Raw genomic sequence first — 15,547 nt, forward strand, 5'->3', positions numbered from 1 at the left:
AATAAAAGCATACTGTTTACCAAAATGACAATGTTAAGACCTCACTACTGATCGTCAACAATCTATTAGTTTATGCAACCAAAATTGATACTATACTGTTAACCATCAGAAGTATGAACTATGACAATAGAATAATTGAAACTTAAGATATCCCGAATTTGCCAAATCTGACATTTCTATGAAGCATCTCATACTTCACTTCACGCAAACTGTTTGACGAAATGACTATGCTCCGAATTTCATAAACAACCCTTTTGAATTAAGACTTAACCCTCGGTCATGAAATGTCATACAATGTCAAACATCACAAATTTATAAATACAACAAATACATATATTCTAACAACAAATCCGAAAACACATCACCAAATATCCCATTTAAGTATGGGTACACACAGAGCTGTATAATAACATAGAGCCCAACTTTGTCTATACCCACGCTTAAATGACAGATACTTCTAAATCTAAAACCAATAACCATGTGCATACAAACAAATCGAAATATGATTGTAATTATAAAGAGAGAGTGAGAAGGGTAAGAAATTGCATCTACTTGCAATTTAGTAGAGGTTAAATGAACTCTCCAGCCACTCGTTGCCAAAGACCAAAATCCGAGAGAAGAATATCAACAAGATTGGCTGTGAGCAACACCACAATGCTCGGCCTCAAAAACACGAAATCATTTTCAACAAACTCTTGCATGAACCCGATTCCACAGCAACAAGGGTCACAAGTGTTCCTCAATCAGAGCAGTGCGGCCAATTCTCCGGCCCTATCTCAACAGGAAACCCAACTCACAACCAATTTGGCCGATAAAACTTTAAGAACCATTAATCCCCATTACTCTGCATTCATTGAACTGTCACTCAAAATAGAGCCATGTATATGGCAATCACAAAGCCACCGCCATATTTGGCTATAAAAATGCGAATATCCCATTTCAAGGTACGCTTTGAAAGCAATGCCAAAAACCCCCCTAAGATAATTTCGCATGCAAAACCCATTAGGGTTTATGTTATTCAAACCTTGTTCATATTATTCATAAAACAATTTTCAATGTTATTAACCTACTAAAGTATGGTAATAACCACAGGTTTAAAGCCCCAGTTTAAAACACAACATAAAACATATTGATGCCCTAGGGATTTATTTTTAACCCTTAAAAACAAAAGAATATATATACATATGCAAGGTAGTCTACCAATAAAGATTACAAAACATATTAAGATTCATATAAATCATAAGTAAATATAAACCTAAATTGTAATCCCCATGCATAATCCAATTTAATAAATGCTCAGCGGTAAAAGAAAACTATATAAGTTCATAAATACATATATGCATTTAAAACAAGAAAATCTTTTAACATCAATGCACAACTATAACATAATTCGAATTAGAAATACTATGCCAAATTACTTATTACTACAATGCTAACATCAAGCAACTAACATTAAATTAAATTCACTTTCATCCAGCTCAAACATTAGTGCCAGTTCCGAGTTCAAACCTGCACTCAGAATCAACGTAAACAGCTAGTTCAACACAGCTGAAGCCTTATTACAATAAACTGGTATAAACAGTTAATGATTACTATAATTGTATCAACACAAGATCAAAACTTAACTAACTAAATTTAACAAACTGATAAACAAAGTTTGATAATATCTTAGCAAAGAACTTGAATCACAACAACAGACTTTAAAAAAAAACAGAAGGAAAAAGGTCAGGCATGACATCGCCCAATTCAAAATTCTAATAGAAGTTGTTCAGAAATACCGCCTGTAAATCATTATGTCTCTTGTGCTCGAAATCTACGTTACGAGCCGATTTGTCGTTCCTCATTTAACAATATTGTCAATTTTCTTGGAGACTGGAAAAACAGAATATATGCAATTTTTTTTTAAAGAACCTATTGGAGGGCATTGACGTGGGACTGGTAGTACTTTATTGTTAGTGTATAGGCGCTCACCAAAACAATAAGGAGATATAGCCTATCGAAAGTATTAAATCAATAATAATTAAAATTAGAGCTAAAGAATTGTATATCAATAGATCTGAACAGAATATAATTTACTAGAGATATGCTAATAAATCACTAGAATGAGCTTTGTGTCACTCTTTCCAATGCCATCTAAGCCAACTTTCTCTTCTCACTTTCTTTCTCTTCAACTATTTCTTACTGGAGAAAACTAGTTCAATAAAGACGACTAGATTAAAATGTTCCCGAACCCACTTTCCACTTGACAAATTTAAATAGACTCCGCAATCTAGTCTCTACCTTTTGGGTTTTGCATTTTCTTCCATTTCTACCGTTTACACTAGACTCCTTTGTGCATACTATACAAAAATGTAAAATACAGCTGTCAATGTATCAGATAACTGATAATAGAAGTCGAATAAACTTAACCTGAACTCCCTTCACAAGAATCAGGATTCCAAGGGCAGCCCAAGTAATAAGAAAAGCACCCTCACTCTGTTCAAAATAACTTCATTGCTTGCCATGATTCTCCATTTCCTAGAGAATCCATATGAATTTGGTATCACTCTAATTGAACAGGGCGTGAAGCCACTAGATTTGCGTATTCTTAAAAGCCTTTGATGTAATCTGGTATTAGAATTAGCACCATCTGTGGAGCACAGAACCCCTTCAGACAGGTGAGGTTGAATAGAAACACACAGATACGTAGTGGGCATTGCAGTAACCTTGAGGACTGAAAAGCCAATTAAAGAGATTGCTCGGGCTTGAAACACAGGTTCCAGAAACTAACCCACTTTGGCGATGGTTTTAAATCTTTAACTTCCTGGCTTTGTTCTTTTGCTGCTCCTACAATCCAAGCCTATCCAATTCAGATATTAGCCTTTCCTCCCGCTAAAACTGTTCCCAAAGGCACACCGAATCGTGAGAAATGGAGACGGACAATTCATTTGATAGGACCATCCCGATTGAATGGCACTGGCTATGAAGCCACCAAAAACGAAAAATTGAAAATCATACTATGGGGATTTTTTTTTGTATTTAGGGGAGAGGATTCAGTACTTGAACACCCTAACTTCACAGTTATCAATCCTATGTGAAAATTTCAAATCACTCTCAATTTTTTACAGCAGCTTATTTGGTAAGTCGTCTACTTATAACTAAAGTTTTATGTCCACATCATCTATTATGATGCCACATCAGCATATTGTTTGCCAAGTTGTTCAAAACAAGTCAAATAAAAGGTGAGACCAATGGTCATGCATAAAGGGTACCCATACTTGCACAGTTGATGTGGCATCACATCATTGGTTAATTTTTATAGGGTGCATTTTATTCAATTTTAGGTAGTCATCATTGTACTAACAACTTTGTAGTCATAAGTATTGGTACAATGTTGTCAAAAAAATTGAGCATTAAGTCAAATAAGTGTAGGTATCAAGTCAACAACTCCTATCACAACAATTGAAATGCGTTCAAGTATTGGGTCATCTCTCTTAGTTTATTTTTTTCAAAACTGTTTCTTGTTACAAGGCATTTTCCTATATGAATGTGAAGAGCTAAAAATTGAATCCAAAGGTGGACAATGGTGTAGAGAAAATGACTACCATTGAAACAATATGAAGCATTGATCTACTTTTACCTTTTTGACATTCTTATAACACTAACAATCACACCTTATTGTGCAATGGGTACGCCGAAAATGTATGGAAGTTCAACTAACTATTTATCCCTTTGTTCTTCTCTCCCTCTCATATTTTCTAAATCTCCTCATCTGTGTATCAATCTATCTCATCATCTATACCTCTTCCTATCTCATTCTCTCTTCTTTACATATTAATATATTCCATCCTCTCTCTCTCTCTCTCTCTCTCTCTCTCTCTCTCTCTCTCTCTAACACATACACAAACATTACCTTTCCGTCTTTATCTATCCCTCTAGGCCCCTACCTCTCTCTATCTCTATTTTTATTTACTTTCCTATCCCTATCTTCATTTTTTAGCTCCCCTTCTCTCATTTTTCCTTTATGTATCCTCTATATATAATTATCTCTACCATCTCTATCCACCCCTCTCTATTTTGTCTTTATAAATTCATTTTCTTCTCTATATATCCCTCTCCTCCATATCAATCTCCAACTCTATCCTTATCTTCCTTCCTACCTCTATCTCATAACTTGACCTTCTTTGTCACTCTTTCCACCTCTATATTTGTCTCCCTCTATTTCTTTATGTCCCTCTATATCTCTCCCTCTCTATATTTCAAATATAATTAGCCGATAGGCTTCTCCTATGGAGCAACGCTCCAAAATAAATGCATGTTTTTGTCTCACGTAGAATCATTTGTCTCACGCAATAAAAACTCTACTAGGTCAAAATCTGATATGCAGTATTGCGAGTGATGACTTCAGCCTTGCCGTTTCTCCATCTTCCATCTTCCCCATGCTGTACAAGACAATAAGTTTCTACTACTGAATTGAAAAGGTCTTTGGCACCACACATTGTCACTGCTACAATAATGCGTTGGAACCGGTAGTATAGCATAACTGAGAGCAATGAAACTGACAACGTGATGGACCTATAACACATTGAGACATCTGTACGTGTTTATTTATGCGGAATGAGATGTTGCGTTGGGAGTGTTCTTCCCAACCAAATCACAAATCATTCTATTCTTTACACTCATGGAAATTTAGTTCTTTATTGCAGTTTCTCTTTTAATTCAAAACACTGTAAATACACGTTATGACATCGTTTAATGCCTGTGAGGTAAATAGAAATTAGTAGGGTACCAAATAGATAAACTGATATGTCGTGATTGTTTTTACGATATGAGGTGATGGATCAAAAAAGGACACTTTCATTTCAGATTTTTTTTCGGAGAAGCTCTTGTGTGAACTTTTCAAAACATTAGTTGTTGATTGACCCGATATTTCATTGACTCAAACTTCTTGGAATCATTAAATTTTGTGAAGGAGCAGGAGTCCCATGGTCGAATTGTAAGATAATTTGACGGGCTACATCTACGTCTCCCTTGCCTCACTGGCCACATTTACCCCTTTTGCTACACCAGAGGAAGTGGATTTATTTCTATAAATGCTAATAAACGATGGAAAGTCAGAGGATACATTTCCAATGAATAAGAAAAAGATAGAATAGCAACTAAAATGGGGATCCCCAATCTGTGAGTTGTATTAGATTTTTAAATTATTACTTGTGCCTCCCACGATAAACATGCTCTGCCCCTGGTGAAATCCAAAGGTATCAAACGCTAGCAGGGCAATTAAGAGCGCAAGCGGCAAACTTGCTGCTTCATCAAAAGACAAATTTCTGGGCTTGAACGCCAGTAGGTGTTCTTCTGCGACTGTGTACTCTGCCACCTCCCATTCCACTTCATCATAAAGCCAAAACTCAATTGACCATAAATATTGAGACATGAAATAAATGGCTACCTTGGCAGTTGACCAGGAAGTCGATTTAATGAATGTCCAGTAGTCATCAAACGATATAATTTCTTGTCCTGTCTGTCACGCTTTCCTCCCTATTCTCCAACCGTATGATAAGTGATTGAAAAGTTCTCCATTTTTCATGCATTCTGTAGTGGTTTCCCAATTTCCCACTATTAGTTGTAGTCTATAAATAAAATTTATCAACTTGGCCTTAGATTATACATTGTTGGTGATTCTCAGAGACTCGTTGATTTGGTTTATTTTTTTAGCATGACAAGTTCGCAGTAAATGCTTCCTCCTTCCTCTGTTTAGTTTTGGTTTGTCATGTTTACTATTGTTATTATATGGTGATTGAATTTATTTCCATTCTTTTTTAAAATTCATAAATATCTGATATTGAACTGATATTTACTTCCATTTCCTGCAATTCTGTTTCTTTTCCCAATATCGTGTCTTACAAATGGTTTTAATCATTTTTGAATGCTATTTTTCCCTGTTTCAACAGTTGAAGCTGATTTCTGCAAAGGTTTCTTCAAGGACGAGACATTTCTGGCTTCTCAGCTTGTGTGTGGCTTCTTCTCAGAAACACATTTATACGTACGCTCCTTTACTCTGATCACGAATCTTTGTTACATAATCATAATTGAAATTAGGAAAGCATGCACAATGTTGATTTTGAATCTTGCAAATCACTTCTGCCATTTGATCTCTAAATATTTATAAAAATATGCGTCCGTAATTGTAAAGGCCTTTCAACGGAATCATGAATTTACGATAAACTTAATGTGTTGAATCTTTTCTTGTAATTTTAAACTAGCAAATAACTTGATATCACTCAATCCTATTAAAAAAATTCCTCACCTATAATGGAAATCCATAAAACTGTAACATCCCACACAATCATAATTGGTAGACATTTTAGTTCTAAATCATAGACTAAAGCTAATAGTCAGTCGGCTTGTGTGAACTATTTCAAATTTTGTAATAGTATAAGATGGAATCTATGATTAAGAGCTATTATTGAAACGATGAAAAGAAATCGACAACAAAAATACTAACATACAATCTATTTGATATAGGAAAATATAGTAATTGTATATTTCATGTTTAAAAGTTTACTGATATTTATACATGATAATTATTTATATAATGATAAATGAATTTATACTTGTGTGCAACTAATAATATTATGCTGGTTGCATTTATGTTAGGGTGTTTGTCAATTTTGAATGTGTTGAGATGTTTTATGATGTGATAATAAATAAATGGTGTTTTTGCAAAGTGATTGTTTTGCAACCTTAAATATCTTCTCGATTTTCGTGCTGCACACATTTTGGTATCAAGATTGTGCATTTTTCACAAAAATGGTATAATTTAGGACAGTCTTATCTCAAATTTAGGACAATTTAAAATTTAATTAAAGTCTACTTACTTTTTTTTCTTCGTCTTTTTACAATGTCAGACAACTAACTTATCTTAACTAATTAATTAATGAATACTGAAGTATACATTTTATGTTAAAAACAACTCTATATTTATTATTATTTTAATATAATTAGGTCTATTCCTTTCAACGTAGATATGAATGTTAATTTTGTTTAATATTTGTTATTAGATCATTTAGAAAAATATGTAATAGTTTTTATTTTAAAATCATATTATAATATTGTTCAAAAACTATATTAAAATATAATTAAAATAAAATTTCTATTTCAAATATAGGTAACTTAATATGTTTATTATTGTATTATTTACTACTTTTGATCACTATCATAATTTCTCATTCAAAATCAATAAATAATTATCTTTCTTGCATAAATTTAAAATCATAATTTTTAAAACCATCTTAGAAAAAATAGGCAATGAATGCATTTATTTAATGCTTAATGGGTTTGATATTTAGATTTTTAATTATTTTTATATGCTATGTTTAATTATTATTATTACGCCCTCATTACACAATTTACATTTGTATTTGTTTATACATTATTCTTTTTTGATAGGTATAATTAATTTTATTTTTATCAAGTATAATTTAACTTATTTTTTAGTATATATATATATTTATTATCAAGTATAAGATTATTTTTCCCATGTAAATTAAATAGATGATACCTATCAAAAGTAAATTTTTTACTTATATTTTTAAAAATTTTATAGCTAATTAAAGAATTTCACATTTAAGTTGACAATGGTAGTTTTTGCACCATATAAATAGGGCACCACACTTATCAAAAATTACACATTTTAATTCAATATTTATATTTCGTGTACAAAAATTGCTCACTATTAAGTTCATAGATCTATTATTTGCATTTTTGGGGTGTGCTTAGAAATAGATATAATTTAGCTGTGTAAATGATGTTTTTATAGGAAGCATGTTTATCTTCATATCAAACATTCACTAAGTTTTAAATATTACAACATTTGATTGTGGGGATTAGAAGTAGGTATCTCAAAAAAACTATTATTTAATTGTACAATTTCAGTTTCATATACATCTATGTATAGTTTAAATTATTTTTTGCATTATAATTATGTATATATAACACTTCCTGAACAAATAAATTTGTACAATTTATTTTTTATCGTATATCTAACATAGCGAGTATTCTATAGGTCATGGCACATAATCCAATTCAAGAACAGATTATTGAAATATCAAGTAGCATAAGTATTCCACATTCATCGTCTGCTTTAAACTCATCCATCAACTACGAAGGGTCTCTAGAAACAGAGATTGAACACTACGCAAGATCAATAAATCTAGCTTCTGATATTAATGTTCAACAACTTAAAGATATATGTCGAAATACATTTGAGGTCAAAGAAAGCAAAGTGTTGGCTGTATATGAGGTGCTAGAAAAAATCCATGCCCATTATGATATATTTGCTGGATTCTATACTTTTCTGAGAGAAATGCACGCTGATGAATTCTATCAACAGGGCAATGCTCCATTCATCCGTCGTGCGTTCCAGGACTACCTCAAACACACTTAGCTATTTGTTATGCATATTATACCCTATGTAGCCTTGAATTAGATGTTGGACATTGTACAACATTTGACCTATTTTGGATATTCACCTCTAAATGTTGTATTTCTTTTACCTACTTGTTTGTCCTAATTCACTTCTTGCATCTTCTAAAAATTTATGTTTACACACTTAATAAAGTATGTAATTTGATAACGAGAGACACTTCATCAAATGTGATGTATATAATTTATTTTCAAATATACTTTTAAAAAAGACTCTTTTGTCAAATGCTTTCATTATGTATACATTCTTTTTCTAACATTACAACTATTTGAACAAATTTTCATTACCTAAACAACCAACATGAGTACGCCCTATCAATCTCCATGTATATGGCAAGTTGTAGCTACTTATTGTACTTACAGAAAATGTAATAATATATTATATTATTTTGCATTTTAAACTTTGAAAACTATAAAGTAAATGATATTGTTCATTTAAAACTATAGTTTTTGTCTATTACAAATTATAATTTTCTATGTTTGATTTTTTATATATAAAATAGTCATATTTGCAAGAAGTTACATTTATCTCTATCCCTCATTGTATATTCTACATATTAAAATTGGTCTTCTAAAAAATATTACAAGCATTACTATTACATATTAGATCATTAAAAAAAATACTCTTTAAAACTAATTATTTTATACCATTCAAATTAATTAGTCTATTCTATTTTTTGTCATACTTATTTGTTCTATGTGTTTGGTTTATAATTTGTTTAATTGAAGTCTTCATTTTAAAAGAAAAACTATTACACAACTTCATTAGTTATAAGTTAAATTACATTTATTCCACGCCAAATTTGGATATACATTTAACATTTTATTAATGTTATGCCGATTTAGATCCATTTTATAAATATTTCTTTACAAACAAATACTATTAAGCTAAACTATCATAGCCCAAGTTCTACAAATGTTTTTCCATTTATATCTACTAGCTAACATTGTTTCCCCCCTATTGTATTACAGGATTTATTGTACCTATCATTTACAAGTTCTACATCATACATTCATCTACTTGTTGCTTAAAGGTACCTCTTTATATCTTTTGCACTGCTTTTTCCTTACAAATTACATTAACCCAACTTGTTACTTATTTATTATAAGTTTTTGCACAAGGTTTAATTTTCCAACAATTTTCAAGCATGTTATTAAATATATGTCAACCTATAATTTTTCTATTGCCTTTCCTTTCATAGTCTTCTACTTGTACAAGACTATTGTTTGTGGTTCTATGTTCAAACAAACATGTATTCCGTGCTTTACATTTTGTCTTTTATGCTCATTACTATATAATACATTTCTTATATCTATTGTAAACAAATATTAACACCTATCAACTAATAATATGAAATTTATGAAACCATTTAGTTATGGCTTCATCTCTCATAGAAGATGCCATTAAACTTCTCAATAGTCACAAGTTAGACGTGCAACCATTTCTTCAAGTGTATTCGCTTGCACCAATTGGAGAGACAACTCAATCAACAACTAGATACAAGTTAGAGCTCTCTGATGGGGTCCACATACAAAAAGCAACCTTGCCAAGCAAATATACTAGCCTTGTCACAACAGGACAGATTCAAAAGGGCAATATTATCCAACTTACTGCATATACTATTCCAACCATTTGTTCATCAAGGTAAACCACCTATTGTCTAAATATTCTTACAATAAACAATTTTTTTTTCCATCCAAGTATAATCTATACTTAATATACATTTCTTGTCCTTTCTGTAGGTGGATTGTAATTTCCAAATTATTGGTCTCCTCAGCAACACATGAATTAATTGGTGACCCCACCTTGTACTACAAAGAACCTGAGAAACTTTTAGAAATGGAACAACCTTCTACAGTTACATCCACAAATGCAATAGAATCTCTAGCTTCCATTCCATGTACTCCTCCAAAATTGATGTTTGGATTGCATGCATCCCTAATTAAAAAAACACCCCCCACTACTATTTCTCCTATCCGAAGCTTGAATCCATTCCAACCACAGTGGATGATACAAGGTCGTGTTACTACAAAGAAGGAGATCCACCACTTCAAAAACAACAAAGGAAATGGGCACATGTTTAGTTTTGATATGATAGATAAAGAAAGAATTGAAGTTCGTGTCACTTGCTTCAATGAACTGGCTGACCTCCATTTCCAATAGATTCAACCTGGAAGTGTGTATACATTGTCTCGTGGTACTATCAAGTCAGCTAACATATTTTATAATAAGCTTAATAATGATATAGAAATCACGTTGAATGAAGATTCCAGGGTCAACCATTGTGAGGATGACCACTTAATTCCAACACTACTTTTCTCATTTACAAACATTATAGATATCCTATCTCATAATGTTAACACTTCTCTACATATTATTGGAATAGTTATATGTGTTGATCCTTCCGCTACAATAAAATGAAAGAATGATGCAACTGAGGTCCTTAGGTGAAGTCTCAAACTGATAGATATGTCTTCGTCCACAATAACAATTACTTTGTGGGGTAAAACAACCCAATTTGAAGGTAGTCAACTGCAACAAATGTATCATCTACAAAAGTTTACTGTTCTTGCCATAAAAAATGGTCGCATTGCTGAATACAATGGCAACATCACAATTGTTTATCAATCCTAATATCGAAGAGACAAAGCAACTACAATCTTGGTTCACAACGAATGGCCCAGATATCCTCCTTCCCCAAACTGACTTTGTAGGGCCATCCACCAACTTAAAACAAAATACCATCTCATCTATTACTAATGATCCTTCACGTACTTTACAACCTCTACATTGCATTGTTAGAGCAACCTTGGTTTATATTAAGACCAAAACTACTTGCTATCCAGCTTGTCCCAATGAGATTGGGGGTAAACAATGCAAAAAAAGAGTAGAAAAAAATGTTGATGGCCATTGGTCTTGTTCAAAGTGTCTACTTACATATCCAGAATGTAACTATAGGTATGTTCTTCAAGTAAAGATTGAAGACCCCACAGGTTGTCTTTGGGCAACAGCATTTGATGAGGCTGCAACTAAACTTGTTGGGATGCCTGCAAAGGAACTATATATGCTACAATTCAACCATGATAGTGAAAATTCTGTTGAGTTGGTCATAAAAAATCTACAGTACCATCAATACCATTTTACTCTATCAAAACACATAGAAACATACAACAATGAAACACGTTTGAAATCAACTATTGAAGATGTGACAAATTTTGGTTTCACTGATGAAATCAACTTTTTGTTACACGGTATTTCCTCATTTTGTCTAATGAATAGTTCCTAACACCTCAATCTTACATACCTATATATGTACCTCTTTACTTCTTTCTACTACCATCCTCCTTTTTTTTTAACTGCTTTCTGTACTAGCTATGTACAGGGTTTCAAGGCCCCTGCAAAACTTGTTACATACACTAGATATACAGAGAACACTTTGTTTATGGTTATAGTAAAGCATCAAATGTATATACTACTTACCTTGTATACATATGTGTTAGTCCTTTTTGTAAATTATTTCATGTTTTTTGTCCACACACTTTGAAATAATTAATATTCATACTTGTTATGTTTAACTTTATGATTTTTCCTTTTTATTGGCTTACAATTATACATGTTATCTACAAACCAATTCAATCTACAAACAAATAGAATACTACTATAACCTTAATTTAATGATTTTTAGTAGACTGTTTTCTCATTTTAATGGTTAACTACACATGATTAATTCTAACACATTATACCTCGCAATGAAATTAACAACTATTTTTCTACTACCATACAGGCTCCTACACTTGTATATTGTATTAAGGATCAAAGTTACTGATTACATTTATTCTATCTTTTATTGAGTACAGAAAATGGACTCAAATGTACATGATTCTAATGGATGGACAAACTTAACTAGCCCTGGTGATCTTCGATCATGTGAAAGAAGTCGGTTGTATTATGCTAGCCATAGAGCTGAGATTAGTGCATGACGTAAGATCCATCGTGCAACTACCACCACCACCTCACTTGTTCATACACTCCACTCCTACTCCATCCTTCTACAACCACCCGACATCAATTAGCCAATCCACCCATTTCAACACAACTTCCATCACAAACCCCACCACCTCCACTTCCAAATGTGCAAACATCTAAAAGCCTTTCACACTTCAATAGCCCCATTGACCTACATACACGTAAGAGAAGTCGTTTGTATTATGCTCGTCATAAACAGGAAATTAGTTCTTGTCGAAAACTCCAGCGCATGCAACGACTCAACCATACATCAAATCAGCCACTATGTTTGTCTACAGAAACTCTTCCAACCAACCATGCCATTTCTTCGTGTACCCCCTTTCAGACAAACCATTCACAACATAGGCCACTTCATCCACTCCCATCAAGCGATATGGATTTCAATATGTCATCTTCCTTCTTAGACGTGACCAAGTCATTTAGAACTAGGCTAGATGCATTGTCCAACTTACACACATGTTATATATGTAATGAGCGTTACTCGGGTATGCTTGTGCGCTCCTCACACAAAGACATAGCTTGTAGAAGATGCATTGCAGAGAAAGGTCTTAATTGTTTCTCACTTGCAAACTATATGGACCCACTCGAGCAACCAAATGTTCTTAAAGTACTCACACAAGTAGAAGAAATGCTCATTGCACGCGTTAATCCAATATTACAAGTAACACATGCCCATGGTGGACAATACAAATATAGTGGTCATACAATTAGCTTCCCCCAAGATATAAAACTCATTGCAAAAACATTGCCACGTAGGCTTCATGAATTGGATGTTTTAATAGTACGTAAGTTGAATTCACATGGGAAGGCTTATGATTGTTATGTCAATAAAAGTCATGTCCACAATGCACTCCAATACAAAATCAAATATGACCCTTATTACAATGACGTGATAATTGATGAGAGCACATTATCGTTCTTGCCAGATACTACAACTGACATCTCTGAAATGCTTCCCTCGTTACATAGCAAACATGAAGACCCACATTCAACCAACAATGACCTTGAAAGTGTACCAATTGACCATGAACAAAACACTCAAAACTCTACTTCATTTATGGTCAGTCTACCAAACAAACAACGTGAGTTGCAAATCATTAAGGAATCATTGGACCTCGACCATGAACCTAACACCAAACTCGATTGGCCCCACATCAATTCAACACCAATTAATGAGTACACCACTGAGGGACTATTTGACATGGCATTTCGAACTCTATTCCCAAATGGAACATCACAACCCATGCAACCTCGAGCAAGAGATGTGCAACTTCATGAATATGCACTGCACCTTATGTGTTACCATGACAACAGGTTCGGTCAACACCCACAGTTTACATACTTATACTTCCTACTTAACCTTATGATGCGCCATTGTAGCCAAGCTCTAGCATCGGTGTTTATTAAACGCAAAATTGATGATAATATACCAACCAGTATAGAAAATCTTCAGTCCCACTTAACAAACCTGCCCGATTGTCAATTAGCTGAAGAACTAATGCATTTTGGATCCACCTTGCGAGGTACACGCTCATACTAGAATAAACACCGCACAAATCTAACAAATCTTATTACCTAAATAGGTACTCCCACATTGTTCTTCACTTTAAGCGCAACTGACACCAAATGGCCTGACCTACATGCAGTCTTATCTCCAGACATAGCATTTACCGAACTAAACAACAAACATCGCATACAAAATGTCATTAGGAACCCCCATTCAACAGCATTATACCTACATCAATGTTTTACAATCTTTCATGAAGAGGTCATCGAGAAACTAATGGGGGTAGTCAATTATTGGTACCAATATGAGTGGCAAAGTCGTGGGTCTGCTCACATTCATGGGTTCATTTGACTAAAAAATGCTCCCAATATGGATACATTGGATTGGAATAATCTAGATGAAGTAAAAAAGGCCAAAGATTTTTTTGACCAATATGTCACTGCTTGGAACCCTCGAGGCAAATGTGATATTGAAAATATTATACATAGGGCCCCAACAGATGATCCATGCTTGCACAACACACATGCAATAAATGCGACTAATCCACACATTGACTATGAGGAATTGGTTAATCGTGTATAATGACACACCAAATGCACCGAATGGACTTGCCTATGAAAAAAAAGGCCACAAACTAGAATGCAGGTATAAAGTGCCTTGGACAGAATGTGATGAGTCACAATTGATATGTGATGACTTAGGTGGCAATTCATATGTGCCTACACGCAATGATGCCAGGGTTAACATACATAATCCACAAATGCTCTCTATTTGGAGGGCAAACATTGATTGTCAACCAGTCACGTCACAACTTCTTGTTCTCAAATACATCGCCAAATATGCTTCTAAAGCAGAGAAGAAATCTGAGAGTTGTGTAAATATGTTATCAAGGATATGTTTAGATTCTAACGAGCAAGATAATGCCATCAAAGCATACCAAAAATTCATGTCTGAAATTGTTTCAGAGCGCGATATCAGTGCACAAGAAACATGCCACATGCTACAAAAACTTCCTCTTGTCATTTGCAACTGACAATTCATATCGCTTAATGTTGGGAAAAAAATATTTCATCGCATTAAACCAACTGCAGATGGACATGAGATACAATCTACCTACATACAAGCCTACATACAACGCCCATCACACTTAGAGAAAATTTCACTCATAGAGTCTGCTAGATCATATACATATTTGGCCAATCGTAAAGGGTGCAAATGGCGTCATAGAGATGATAAAGCAATTGTTCAAGTCTACCCAAAATTTTATATGGTACCACCTGAAGACTCTGAAAATTTTGAACTATTTTGTTGGAGTGAGCTTCTTTTGTACAAACATTTTCATTCACTCACAAAAGATATAGGTCTTTCAAAAGAAGCAATCATTTCTCATTGGAAGGCCATGTCATTGCAAAAATACAATGTTTGGCATATTAATCGCACAGAACAAACTGAAAATGATTTGGGAGAAGATATCGAAAGTGAGGATGAGCCATCTCTACAAGAACCACCCCAATTGAATGAGTGGGAACTTATTTCAAATATGTCTCATT

Source organism: Cupressus sempervirens, chromosome 3 (assembly GCF_028749045.1).
Source record: "Cupressus sempervirens isolate cs-2001-9-10 chromosome 3, ASM2874904v1, whole genome shotgun sequence".
In the NCBI taxonomy this organism is placed as follows: Eukaryota; Viridiplantae; Streptophyta; class Pinopsida; order Cupressales; family Cupressaceae; genus Cupressus; species Cupressus sempervirens.